The sequence below is a fragment of the Rana temporaria genome, chromosome 4, assembly GCF_905171775.1.
Source record: "Rana temporaria chromosome 4, aRanTem1.1, whole genome shotgun sequence".
In the NCBI taxonomy this organism is placed as follows: Eukaryota; Metazoa; Chordata; class Amphibia; order Anura; family Ranidae; genus Rana; species Rana temporaria.
Genome location: NC_053492.1, coordinates 104,611,966 through 104,624,531, shown reverse-complemented (window position 1 = coordinate 104,624,531; position 12,566 = coordinate 104,611,966). Strand labels below are relative to the sequence as shown.

The following is a 12,566-nucleotide window of genomic DNA, read 5'->3' as shown; positions in this document are numbered from 1 at the left end:
TGTAATAGGAATAAAAGTGATCAAATTATTATTATTTTTTTTTCAGTGTAAAAAATAATAAAATAAATAAAAATAAATAAGAAAACAAAAAAAAATTTTTTAAAGCGCCCCGTCCCGACGAGCTCGCGCGCAGAAGCGAACGCATACGCGAGTAGCGCCCGCATATGAAAACGGTGTTCAAATCACACAAGTGAGGTATCGCCGCGATCATTAGAGCGAGAGCTCAAAAAATGCAATCTCTAGAATTTTTTAAACATCGCCTATCGAGATTTTTAAGGGTAAAAGTTTGACGCCATGCCACGAGCGGGCGCAATTTTTAAGCGTGACATGTTGGGCATCATTTTACTCGGCGTAACATTATCTTTCACAATATATAAAAAAATTGGGCCAAATTTATTGTTGTCTTATTTTTTAATTCAAAAAAGTGAATTTTTTCCCAAAAAAGTGCGCTTGTAAGACCGCTGCGCAAATACGGTGTGACAAAAAGTATTGGAATGACCACTATTTTATTCTCTAGGGTGTTAGAAAAAAAAATATAATGTTTGGGGGTTTTAAGTGATTTTCTAGCAGAAAAAACTGTTAGTCTTGCAAACACCGAATCTGAAAAACACCTAAGGTCTGGAAGTGGTTAAAAAAACTTTTTTGGGTGAACTCCCGCTTTAAGCATAATCAGATCCTTTCCAGTGTCTCTCTTCCAGTCAGCTTTGCAGGACAACTGGGTTCAGCTCCTCGCTAGCTTCAGGCCCTCAGGTCAATCCCCTTGAGGCCAAATGGCAGCTCCTACAGAAGAGGGGCAGCCGACCCCTCCCTTTGGGACCCCACTCTCCAGATAAAGACCCAGAGCACATGTACCCTTGGCATCTATACAAGTACCCAGCATGCATTGAGGCACTTTTCTCTGCCAATAGCCAGGGCTGTAACAATGTCTATGCCTCCCACTGTCCAATATGCCCCCTTTGACCAGTGTGAAACAGGCAGACAATATGAGCCACACCTGAGCACCATGAGCAGACCCAATCAATTGATCATGCTCCCTGGTAGGCAGCGAGCACTCTAAATTTACCTAGAAATCTTCCTGGTAAGCAGAAAGCCCCAAAAACAACACTCTCTTCTAGCACCTACCTGGAAGGGTGCTATATATGTATCAGATAACATTTATAGTGGTTAAGGATGCTGGCAGGTGCAGACACTACTAAATCCTTAACAACCAGTGATGTCACCAAACCCATTCAGTTAGACGGGCAGGAATTCCAGGATAGTTACAAAAAAACTGTGTGGGGGTTCCCCCATAATTCATAGCAAGTTATTCAGGCCTCACATGAATTGTAAGGGGAACACCGCACAATGATAAAAAAATCTTGAGGTACCCTCAAAAATCCACACCGGGCCCTTATGTGAGCTTGCATACATGCATGCATATATGGTCAATGATGTTGCCTAGGGGACCCCATTTCTTGTTTACAACATATAACAGCTGTCATTGGCCCTAGTTAAGCAACAGGAACAGATGTGTCAGTGATCTGTGTTTTTTTTTACTTTCGGCGGGCATCAGGTATTGTAATGAGAATTTAAAATGTTGGATGGCGTGATTGACAATGAGTGTAGATCATGGGAATTTTTTTCCCATTAACCACTTAAGGACCGCCCCTGTACATGATTCCTCTGACCGGCTCTGGGGCGTGCGTGCACGCAGCTGGAGCCCCAGGTTCCGCTGTGAATGGCCACCCACGATCATTCACACGAGAGACAGAATGGCGGTCTGTAAACAAGGTAGACCGGCATTTTGTGGGGGAGGAAAATGGAGATCTTGGGCCAGATTCAGAGAGAGATACGACGGTGTATCTCCTGATACACCGTCGTATCTCAGAAGTAGGCCAGTCGTATCTATGCGACTGATTCATAGAATCAGTTACGCATAGATATGCCTAAGATCCGACAGGTGTAACTGTGTTACACCGTCGGATCTTAACTGCAATTAAAAAATGGCCGCGGGGGGCGTTCTCGCTGATTTACGCAGAGAATATGTAAATCAGCGAGATACGCCAATTCACGAACGTACGCGGGCCCGACGCAGTGTTTTTATGACGTTTACGTAAGGGTTTTCCCGGCGCATAGTAACCCCTGCTTCTATGAGGCGCAGCCAATGTTAAGTATGGCCGTCGTTCCCGCGACAAAATTTTAATTTTTTACGTCGTTTGCGTAAGTCGTTCGCGAATACGGATGGACGTCATTTACGTAAGCGTCAAAACCAATGACGTCGTTGCGACGTCATTTGGAGCAATGCACGCTGGGAAAATTTCCGGACGGCGCATGCGCTATTCGATCAGCGCAGGGACGCGCCTGATTTGAATAGCACACTCCCCCTAGCCGCGGAATTTGAATTCCGCCGGGGGATTTACGATACGCCGCCGCAAGTTTGGAGGTAAGTGTTTTGTGAATTACCCACTTGCCTCTAAAACTTGCGGCGGCGGATCTTAAATCAGATAGATTACGCAGATCTAAAGATCCGCTGATCTATCTGAATCTGGCCCCTTGTGTTTCTGCTAAACAGAAACACGGATCTCTGTTTTCCTCCAGTCACAGCATTCCGCCCACAGTTAGAAAGCACGCTCTAGGAGCACATTTAACCCTTTTATTGCCCCTGATGTTAAACCCTTCCCTGCCAGTGTCATTTATACAGTGACAGTGCATTTTTTTTAGCACTGTATTGGTGTCACTGGTCCCCATAAAGTGTCACATTGGGGTTGATTTACTAAAGGCAAATCAACTTTGCACTACAAGTTAAAGGGGCTTCCAGATTCGGATAAGCCCCCTGCTCACAGACTCCCACGACCAAGCCAGTACAGTATTATCCTCATCAACATGGGGAAAGGTGCTTTATTAGGGGAGTTCCCACTGGCAAGCTACCCCCATGTTGGTCTGGTATGGCTTATGAGGGGGGGTGTATGCTCGGCCCCTCACCTTTCCTGGCCTGCCAGGCTGCATGCTCAAAAAAGGGTCTGGTGTAGATTTTTTTTTTGGGGGGGGGGGGTCTCACACAATTTTTTTTTATGTGTGACTCCCCCTTTAAATCCATACCAGACCCAAAGGGCCTAGTGTGAAATGGGGGAGGAACTTTATGCTGATTTTTGTTTTGTATGGGGGTCCACCATTAACATCTAGATTAGACCCTCATATAGGATAAAGGTCTGGTATAGATGAACCTGGGAGATTTTGCAGAAATTTAAAAACACTTTTTTGTAAATGTCAATTTTACTGTAGTAGGTTTGATACATCATGTAGATGTGCCACTTTTTTTAATAATTCACTTCAACCATTTTTTAAATTTCTGCTCCCCACTAAAAGGAATTTAAACAGTTCTTTTTTTGCTTCAGTACATGTCCCTCAGGGCAGTGCCCAACCCACTATGCCATTAGTTTGACAATCCCTAACATATTAGCCCAGAAAGTGTTTATCACTGTTTTTTAACATTCAGCTTCTATTTACTTTAACTGCTTGTCGACCAAGTCACGCACTTATACGTCGGCAGAATGGCACGGCTGCGCAAAGCAACATATATATACGCTGCTTTGAAGTTCGCGCCTTGCTGGCAGGCTCACGCCCCTGCCACAAGCTCCGTGACCGCACCTGCGGGGCCCGCGGACTCGACGTCCACTGGTGTCCCAAGATCGTGTTACGGAGCTGCAGAACGGGCGGATGCCTGTGTAAACAAGGCATTTCCATGTTCTGCCTAGTGACAGGACACTGATCTACTGCTCCCTGTCATCGGTAACAGTGATCAGTGTTGTGTCACATGTAGCCCAGCCCCCACACAGTTAGAATCACTCCCTAAGACACACTTAACCCCTTCCTCGCCCCCTAGTGGTTAACCCCCTTCCCTGCCAGTGTCATTTACCCAGTAATCAGTTCATTTTTATAGCACTGATCGCTGTATAAATGGCAATGGTCCCAAAATAGCGTTCAAAAGTGTCCGATGTGTGCGCCATAATGTTGCAGTAGCGATAAAAATCGCTGATCGCCGCCATTACTAGTAAAAAATAAATAAATATAAATAAAAATGCCATAAAACTATCCCCTATTTTGTTGACGCTATAACTTTTACACAAAGCAATCAATAAACGCTTATTGCGTTTTTTTTACCAAAAAAAATGAAGAATACGTATTGGCCTAAACTGAGGAAAAACATGTTTTTTTTTTATATATTTTTGGGGGATATTTATTATAGCAAAAAGTAAAAAATATTCATTTGTTTCCAAAATTGTCGCTCTATTTTTGTTTATAGTGCAAAAAATAAAAACCGCATAGGTGATCAAATACAACCAAATTAAAGCTCTATTTGTGGGGGGAAAAAAAAAGGACATCAATTTTGTTTTGGAGCCACGTCGCACGACTGCGCAATTGTCAGTTAAAGAGACGCAGTGCCGAATTGCAAAAAGTGGCCCGGTCATTTGGCAGCCAAATCTTCCGGGCTGAAGAGGTTACTACGGTTTGAATTTGACACCCGATCTTTAGTCATGTTCACCGAACCAAACCCAGGTACGTTCGGCCCACCGCTAAACGTCAAGAGCAGCAGGATTTTTGTGAAGTCCAACTGTAATGCCGCGTACACACGATCATTTTTCGGCATGAAAAAAAACGTAGTTTTAAAAAAATGTCATTTAAAATGATGGTGTGTGGGCTTCACATAATTTTTCGGGTTCTGAAAAACGACAATTTTTTTTCCCGAACATGCTGCATTTTTAACAACGTTTTAACCACTTAAGACCCGGACCTTTAGGCAGCTAATGGACCCGGCCAGTTTTTGCGATTCGGCACTGCATCGCTTTAACTTACAATTGCGCGGTCGTGCGACGTGGCTTCCAAACAAAATTGGCGTCCTTTTTTTCCCACAAATAGAGCTTTCTTTTGGTGGTATTTGATCACGGTTTTATTTTTTGCGCTATAAACAAAAAAAGAGCGACAATTTCGAAAAAAATGCAATATTTTTTCTATAATAAATATCCCCCAAAAATATATAAAACATTATTTTTTTTCCTCAGTTTAGGCCGATACGTATTCTTCTACCTATTTTTGGTAAAAAAAACGCAATAAGCGTTTATCGTTTGGTTAAAATTTATAGCGTTTACAAACGCTATTTTTACTACTAATCGCGGCGATCAGCGATTTTTTTCGTGACTGCGACATTATGGCGGACACTTCGGACAATTTTGACACATTTTTGGGACCATTGTAATTTTCACAGCAAAAAATGCATTTAAAATGCATTGTTTAATGTGAAAATGACAGTTGCAGTTTGGGAGTTAACCACAAGGGGGTGCTGGTGGGATTATGTGTGACCTCATTTGTGTTTCTAACTGTAGGGGGGTGTGGCTGTAGGTGTGACGTCATTGATTTGGGTTCCCTATAAAAAGGGAACACACGATTGATGACAGCGCCACAGTGAAGAACGGGGAAGCCGTGTTTACACACAGCTCTCCCCGTTCTTCAGCTCTGGAGACCGGTCGCTGGACTCCAGCGTACATGTACGTGGATGTGCCCAGCTGTGCCATTCTGCCGACGTATATCGGCGTGAATGGGTCGTTAAGTGGTTAAACAATGTCGTTTTTCGGGTTGTAAAAAATGATCGTGTGTGGGCTAAAACGACGTTAAAAACCTGCGCATGCTCAGAAGCAAGTTATGAGACGGGAGCGCTCTTTCTGGTAAAACTACCGTTCATAATGGAGTAAGCACATTCATCACGCTGTAACAGACAGAAAAGCGCAAATCGTCTTTTACTAAAATGGAATCAGCTCAAGCAGCCCCAAGGGTGGCGTCATCCGCATGGAACCTCCCCTTTATAGTGCCGTCTTACGTGTTGTACGTCACCGCGCTTTGCTAGAGCATTTAAAAAAAACGATGGTGTGTGGGCAACGTCGTTTTAATGATTAGGTTGGAAAAACATTGGCCCAGATTCAGGTAGATCCGCGCAATATTTGCGTGGGCAAAGGGCAACGATTTTTGCTCTGCGCCCACGCAAATATTTTGATATGCCCGTGATTCACGGAGCAGTAGCTCCGTAAATTGCGCGGGCGATATGCTAAATAGCCCGCGCTAAATTGAAATGTCCTGCAATCAGCTTCTTTGCAGTGCTTTAGGAGCGTTGAATACACCGCTCCTAAAGCGGTTCTTCCCATTGAGGCTCTTTTTTTAACGCCAAAGTGCCTGAAAATCGCCCCAGTGTGAAGGAGGTCTTAGTGGCGCTTTACCAGCATTTTTCGGGCGCTCGCAGTGTGAAAGGGCTCTGAAAGCATTTAGGCTTTCACATTGGAATTGCAGATGAGGCTTCTTTCAGGCGCTTTACAGTAGCCTTTTTTAACGACAAAGCGGCTGAAAAACGCCCCAGTGTGAAGGAGGTCTTAGCAGAGCTTTACCTTCATTTATTAGGTATTAATATGCTAAATAGCCCGGCGTAAGGGCGCCTAATGTAAATGATCCCGCCGGGGGTGGGAATAATTTAAATTAGGCGCGCTCCCGCGCCGAGCGAACAGCGCATGCTCCGTCGGGAAACTTTCCCGACGTGCATTGCGGCAAATGACGTCGCAAGGACGTCATTTGCTTCTAAGTGAACGTGAATGGCGTCCAGCGCCATTCACGAATCACTTACGTAAACGACGTGAAATTTAAATTTCACGAGCGGGAAGGGCGGCTATACTTTAGCATTGGCTGCCCCTGCTACAGCAGGAGCAACCTTGCGCTAAAGTCGCCGTACGGAAACTCCGTACCTTGCGTGCGCAGGGCCCGCGCAACTTTTGTGAATCGGTGGTAGTATGCAATTTGCATACTATACGCCGATCACAATGGCCGCGCCCCCTAGCGGCCAACGCAAGAATGCAGCCTGAGATATGAAGGCATAAGGAGGCTTATGTCTGTCATATCCTAGGCTGCAGTCCGCGTAGCGATGTTCCTGAATCAGGGGCATTCGCTACGCGGGAGCAAAACAGCTATTGCGCCGTGCAACCTATGGTTGCGCGGGCGCAATAGCTTCTTGAATCTGGGCCATTGTTTTTTCAACATGCCGAAAAACTTCGTTTTTTTTCATGCCGAAAAATGATCGTGTGTACGCGGCATTACTCTATTTCATTTAATCCACATAAATGTCGTTTCACAAAGGAGGATAGGGTTAAGTCTTTGCTATGAGCTCAGTACATCAGTTAACCATCAACTTCCTATCCTGCTTGACCTACCACAGCAAACATTTTAAACTGTTTGCAATTCTGTGACTGTACCATTTCACGTCATATGTGCAGCTGAATCATAAACACATAATGTAAAAGCAGATGATATCCACTCTCCCCCAGACTCAGCTTGTCATTTTGCAAACAGCTGTTACACCTTATATGCTATTTGCTCATTGACACCCAGCATATCTCAATGTCTGCTGAAGCTGCTCTCAATTCTTTATGCTACATTTGCTATGAATCTGCATCTGGTCCCCATGGCCATTCATGTCCAGCCTGACTTCATGGCTTAGACTGTTGGATATTCAAAGAAACCTGTACGTTACAGAACGTTTTAAGACTCATTTTTAAATGATTGCAGTGCACCAGTAATGTGACATCTACATCAGCATCTTGTATTTGATTCATTTGCAATGAACTGTTATCCAAAAATGTATTACAATATATTTTCCAAAATGATGGAAAATATTTAATACACAGCATGCCTTTCACTACCACTATCCAAATCATTCTATTTCAGTGACGACTGGACCGCGTGACTAACGAGCAATAATGAGCAATTTGCGACCATCACAAATGCCAATGAAATGCAATAGAAAATGTCTGCTATTATTATTAATTTAGAATTTTATCCAAAGCCAAGAAAAGCAGTCTTCTCTGTGTATTGGATAAAATAATTTTGGATATCTTGTATTGTAGGAACATTGTATATCTCCCAAAGCACAGATTTACATTTTTCCATAAATACAATAATATTTTATATTTGAGTATAAACATTCTGACGGTATATGTAGGCTCTATGCCGAGATACGTCAATGGTTCTGACAGTACCCTAAGACCCCTTTCACACTGGGGCGTTTTTCAAGTGCTTTAGCGTTAAAAAAAAGCACTTGAAAGAAGCTGCATCTGCAATCCCAATGTGAAAACCCGAGTGCTTTCACACTGAGGCGCTGCGCTGGCAGAGCGTCGAAAAAATTCCTGCAATCAGCTTCTTTGCAGTGCTTTAGGGGCGTTGAATACACCGCTCCTAAAGCACCCCATCCCATTGAGGCTCTTTTTTTAACGCCAAAGTGCCTGAAAAACGCCCCAGTGTGAAGGAAGTCTTAGTGGCGCTTTACCAGCATTTTTCGGGCGCTCGCAGTGTGAAAGGGCTCTGAAAGCATTTAGGCTTTCACATTGGGATTGCAGATGAGGCTTCTTTCAGGTGCTTTACAGGAGCCTTTTTTAACGCCAAAGCGCCTGAAAAACGCCCCAGTGTGAAGGAGGTCTTAGCAGAGCTTTACCAGCATTTCTTGGGCGTTGACAGTGTGAAAGGGCTCTAAAAGCACTCAGGCTTTCACATTGGGATTGCAGATGAGGCTTCTTTCAGACGCTTTACAGGAGATTTTTTTAACGCCAAAGCGCCTGAAAAACGCCTGAAATACGCCAAATAGAGGAGTGAGTAGGTATGGACACATTTTGATCCATCAAACGTCCTAGTGAAAGATCTGTGTGTGTATTGCCACCCTACGTTTGTATTAAAAAATTTAGCGTTCCATTTTCAGACTTCAAACTACACAATCTATCATTGCTTCAACATCTAACCCAAAGACAATGACCATATGTTATTCCAACATATTGATTTTATTATGGTCTCCTAACTACACTGAGCAATGTTATAAATGCTGTATGATTTACTTTCTTTTAGATTAAGTTAATCCTTGCCCTGTTTTCATCCCCCAACCTGGAAAGAAATGTCATTATTGTTATTATTATAGCTTACGCAGCCTGCTCTGCTTCTAGCTGAAAATAATAACGTCAAAACTGCTTTATAGCCTCATTTGCTACACTAAATATTGAGATGACAGCAAAACCCAGAGAAAGCGCATTGCAATTACAGCTTCATCCATATTTTAAGGCTTGGTGGAAAAAAAAAAAAAAACAGCACAGTGATTCTTTCATTCATAAAAAAAAAAAAGAACAAGCAAGAACACATTCTACGAGACTCATTTAAATGTAACTTATGTTATAAAAAATAGTTTGCTTAGAACAAGCAATGGCTGGGCATCAGCAGTTTATTATACTATAATATTAACTATGATACTATAATAAATACAGTGCATAAAAATACATGTAATTTATCATAGGCTCACTACATCAATAGACCTATTTGCTAAAAAGCGGTCTACAAGGCAATGATGATGTATAAAGTGCAGTAACCATGGCAATCAATCACAATTTGCTTATGACCAGATCAGAACAGTAAAAACAGCATTTTTTCGGATTGGTTGGCACAGGTTACTTGTGCCCTTTTACACACCACCCCTTTCCTTATTAAATTCGGAGAAAAAAAATCATCCAAAATAGCATTCGGTCTTTGATAATTATTTGTATCCTATTAAATGGATGATTTAACCAGAGCTTAAAGTAGCACATCTGTCTGCCTTTATATTATATAGCGCTGCACAGACTGTTGGCACTATATAAATCCTGTATAAAAATAATAATGATATCATTTATAATGTCATCAATTCTTTCTAACAGTTTCAGATTATCCACAGGGATAAACCCCCACACACCAGCTGTGTATCTGCAGTGGTTAATGAAGGTAAGCTACCAGCACTGAGCCTTGTATGGGCGAGTAGCATTTCAGCACCATGGACAGCGGAGGATCAATATCAGCACCAAGGACATCGCTCATGTCGACCTCCAGCTTGGAGCTGGGTCCTTTTCGAGCTAACAGATTGTCCAATATAGACTTGGAGAGGAATTTCAAAAGGGTCATTCATGCCAAGAATAAAAGGTTAATTGTTTAGCACAGGCACAATTCTTCCCATTATCTGTCCAATTGCAAAGGGACACAGCATGCTGCCTGCCCTCACTAGAGAAGAGATTTATTGGAAAGCATGCACTAAATCCCTACTACACCAACGACGAAGCCTATAGTAAATGGTAATTACCTCTTATATCAGATGTTGTTGCCTGTAGAGGTGCCCGGTGGCCTCACAAGGACGTGTTTTGGTCGCAGTATAGGACAGGCATCTTCTAATGACTTTTTCGTAACATCTTCTCTGGACCGGCGCAGTTTTTAGGAAGCCCACACTGTTTTCTCTATATGTCTACTGGGAGCTGCTGGTCTGGCTAAAGGAAAATGATGATTAGAAGAAGGCGGTGAGTTCTCCCCACCTCTTACTCCTCCTCCCTCAGCTTGTGCCTCTCTCGCTCTTCTTTCACATTGCATTTGTCAAACATGAATGGGAGGAAATAGGGATGGAGGTTGCAGCTGGAAGAAGAGACTGAGACAAACCCATAAAGCTGCATGGATGCTACCAAGGCAAAGTGCGCATGATCCATGGAGCTTAGGGGCATCTGGCACGCCTGCCATAAGCTGTTTGTTCCCTTATTGTCCTAATGTGCAGGGAAATGCTCTGTTTCCTTTCATTCCTCTTGTTCAGTTTCAGATTAACCCCTGATCACCAGTGACACATCAGATAAATTCAAGAGTGCTCATTTTTTGTAACATTTGTTCTTTTGTGGATATTGATAGCAAAGGAGCACCTGGTTAAGCCAATGCAAATATAAACATGTAAATATCATACCAGGAATATCATACCAGGAAACATCCATCATAAATAAAATATTGTCCATAAAATTTATGCAGATTTATCTTTAATAATCAGTTTTTTTTTTATGTTTATTATTTGGGGACAGAACATACATTTTGTATTCTTAATTATTAATTTATTCTTGTGGATGTTGTAATTTCTATATATTATTTTTTATGGTTACTGGTTGACTTTGGGTCTACACGTGGACAATCAGTTTTGTGGAGGATCTAAGCACACAATTCTTTTGGAACTTCATTTAATTCTGTCTTCCTAGGTAATATTGTTGGTTTTTCTTGTTCTGCCACTTATTCTAATGTAGACATCATGCAATATAGATGTTTTTTCCCAAAAAGCTGTTGAAGAAATAAAAAAAATGTACTTACCTTCCACTCAGTTTCCACCCGTATATCATGTACCTGATGCTAAAGGCCAATGGAGAGAGGGCTTTCCTTGTGGCTAAGTTCCAGACTCCCCTGAAGGTGAAACAGGAGGAGTTGGGACCAAAGTAGCACAGGTCACCTGTGAGGTTGTTTGCAGAGGGACTCAGGAGTGCTCCTGGTATGCTGAGTTGTGGCTGCAGACAGGTGGTGCTTGTGAGATGTGACAGGTCTGTGGTAGCACTGAGGCAGAAGGGAAGTCAGTTCGAAGCCAGGTGGGTAACAGAGCAGACAAGGTCCGATGGGTAGCTGAGGTGAAAACACAGTAGAGAGAGAAGAGAATATCTGTAAGACAAGCCGATGATCAGGTCAGGAGGCAGGCAGGAGACATGTCAAAGACAATCTGGGTCAGTAGCAGAGAATCACAGGAGCAAGGGATCACAGGAACACAGTAGGAAGCTAAAGACCAGTCAGCAACTTCAGCCACTGACTGGCCTCCTTAAAAAGGCTACTGGGTGCCAAACTATACAGCATATACTGGATAATGCATAATGGTGCGCCAGTGAATGCCAGCACATGGGAGGAAAGGAGGGATCTGCTTTTACAGGTGAGTGGCAGCACTGCATGGGGATCCTATAAAAAAAAATGGGAAAGTGTACACAAAGTTACACTTTTCCTTTAAAGATGAACAGGAAAACAGCTAAACCCGTGGATAATGTACATACTGTATGTATATTTATGTTCATCAAGTCCTACAAAACAGTCAGGCTGGTAACCTAACTTTTCTTTGCTGCAGTTGGGCAGTACAGCCTGGTCACTGCCCTTCCTCCAGCCTGAAACTGGACAGTGAAGAAGCAATGGCTGACAGCCACACCAGACTGCTCTCTCCTCCTGTTAGCATATTTATTGTTAGTACATTTGCAGGCAGCACTGGCTCCTAGTTCCGCCGCTCCTTCTCTTAGAGATCTTCTGTACTGAGGATTACAGGAGCCTAATACTAATTCTGGTACTCAATCTTAGTGCTTATAAAAAAAAGAATTATTTGTAAGGAATAAATAACTGCATTAATAGATGTAGTTTTTGTCCGCCTGGAGTTCAGCTTTAAGATCAAATTCCATGTTTACTTTTATTTTTAAATAATTTATTTGAACTACGGTATTTCCTTTACTAATACATGTGCTTTTTGTCAGCCCCATATAAACTGTAGCTACATACAGTATACAGCACTGAGTTCCACCAGCAGTAGGGAACTTCCTTCCTGCTCCTAGGACAAAATTGAGTCCGATTGAGCATTGCTCAGCTATTCACAGGAGGCCTTGTACTTCATCAATGAAGAAAATGCTTCCTTTGAGTGGCTGAGGTAGGGATTATGACATCATCCATCC

At 42.7% G+C, this 12,566-nt stretch overlaps 1 protein-coding gene across 1 annotated transcript in view; it reads right to left on the bottom strand.

Annotated features, from left to right (window-relative positions):
- Positions 1-10,493, bottom strand: part of SLC35G2 (solute carrier family 35 member G2) — a 48,312-nt gene extending 37,819 nt beyond the window's left edge. The window contains exon 1 of the mRNA XM_040348713.1: positions 10,157-10,493. The gene's annotated coding sequence lies outside the window, so the exon portion shown is untranslated. The remainder of the gene's footprint in view (positions 1-10,156) is intronic.
- Positions 10,494-12,566: the final 2,073 nt, after the last annotated feature.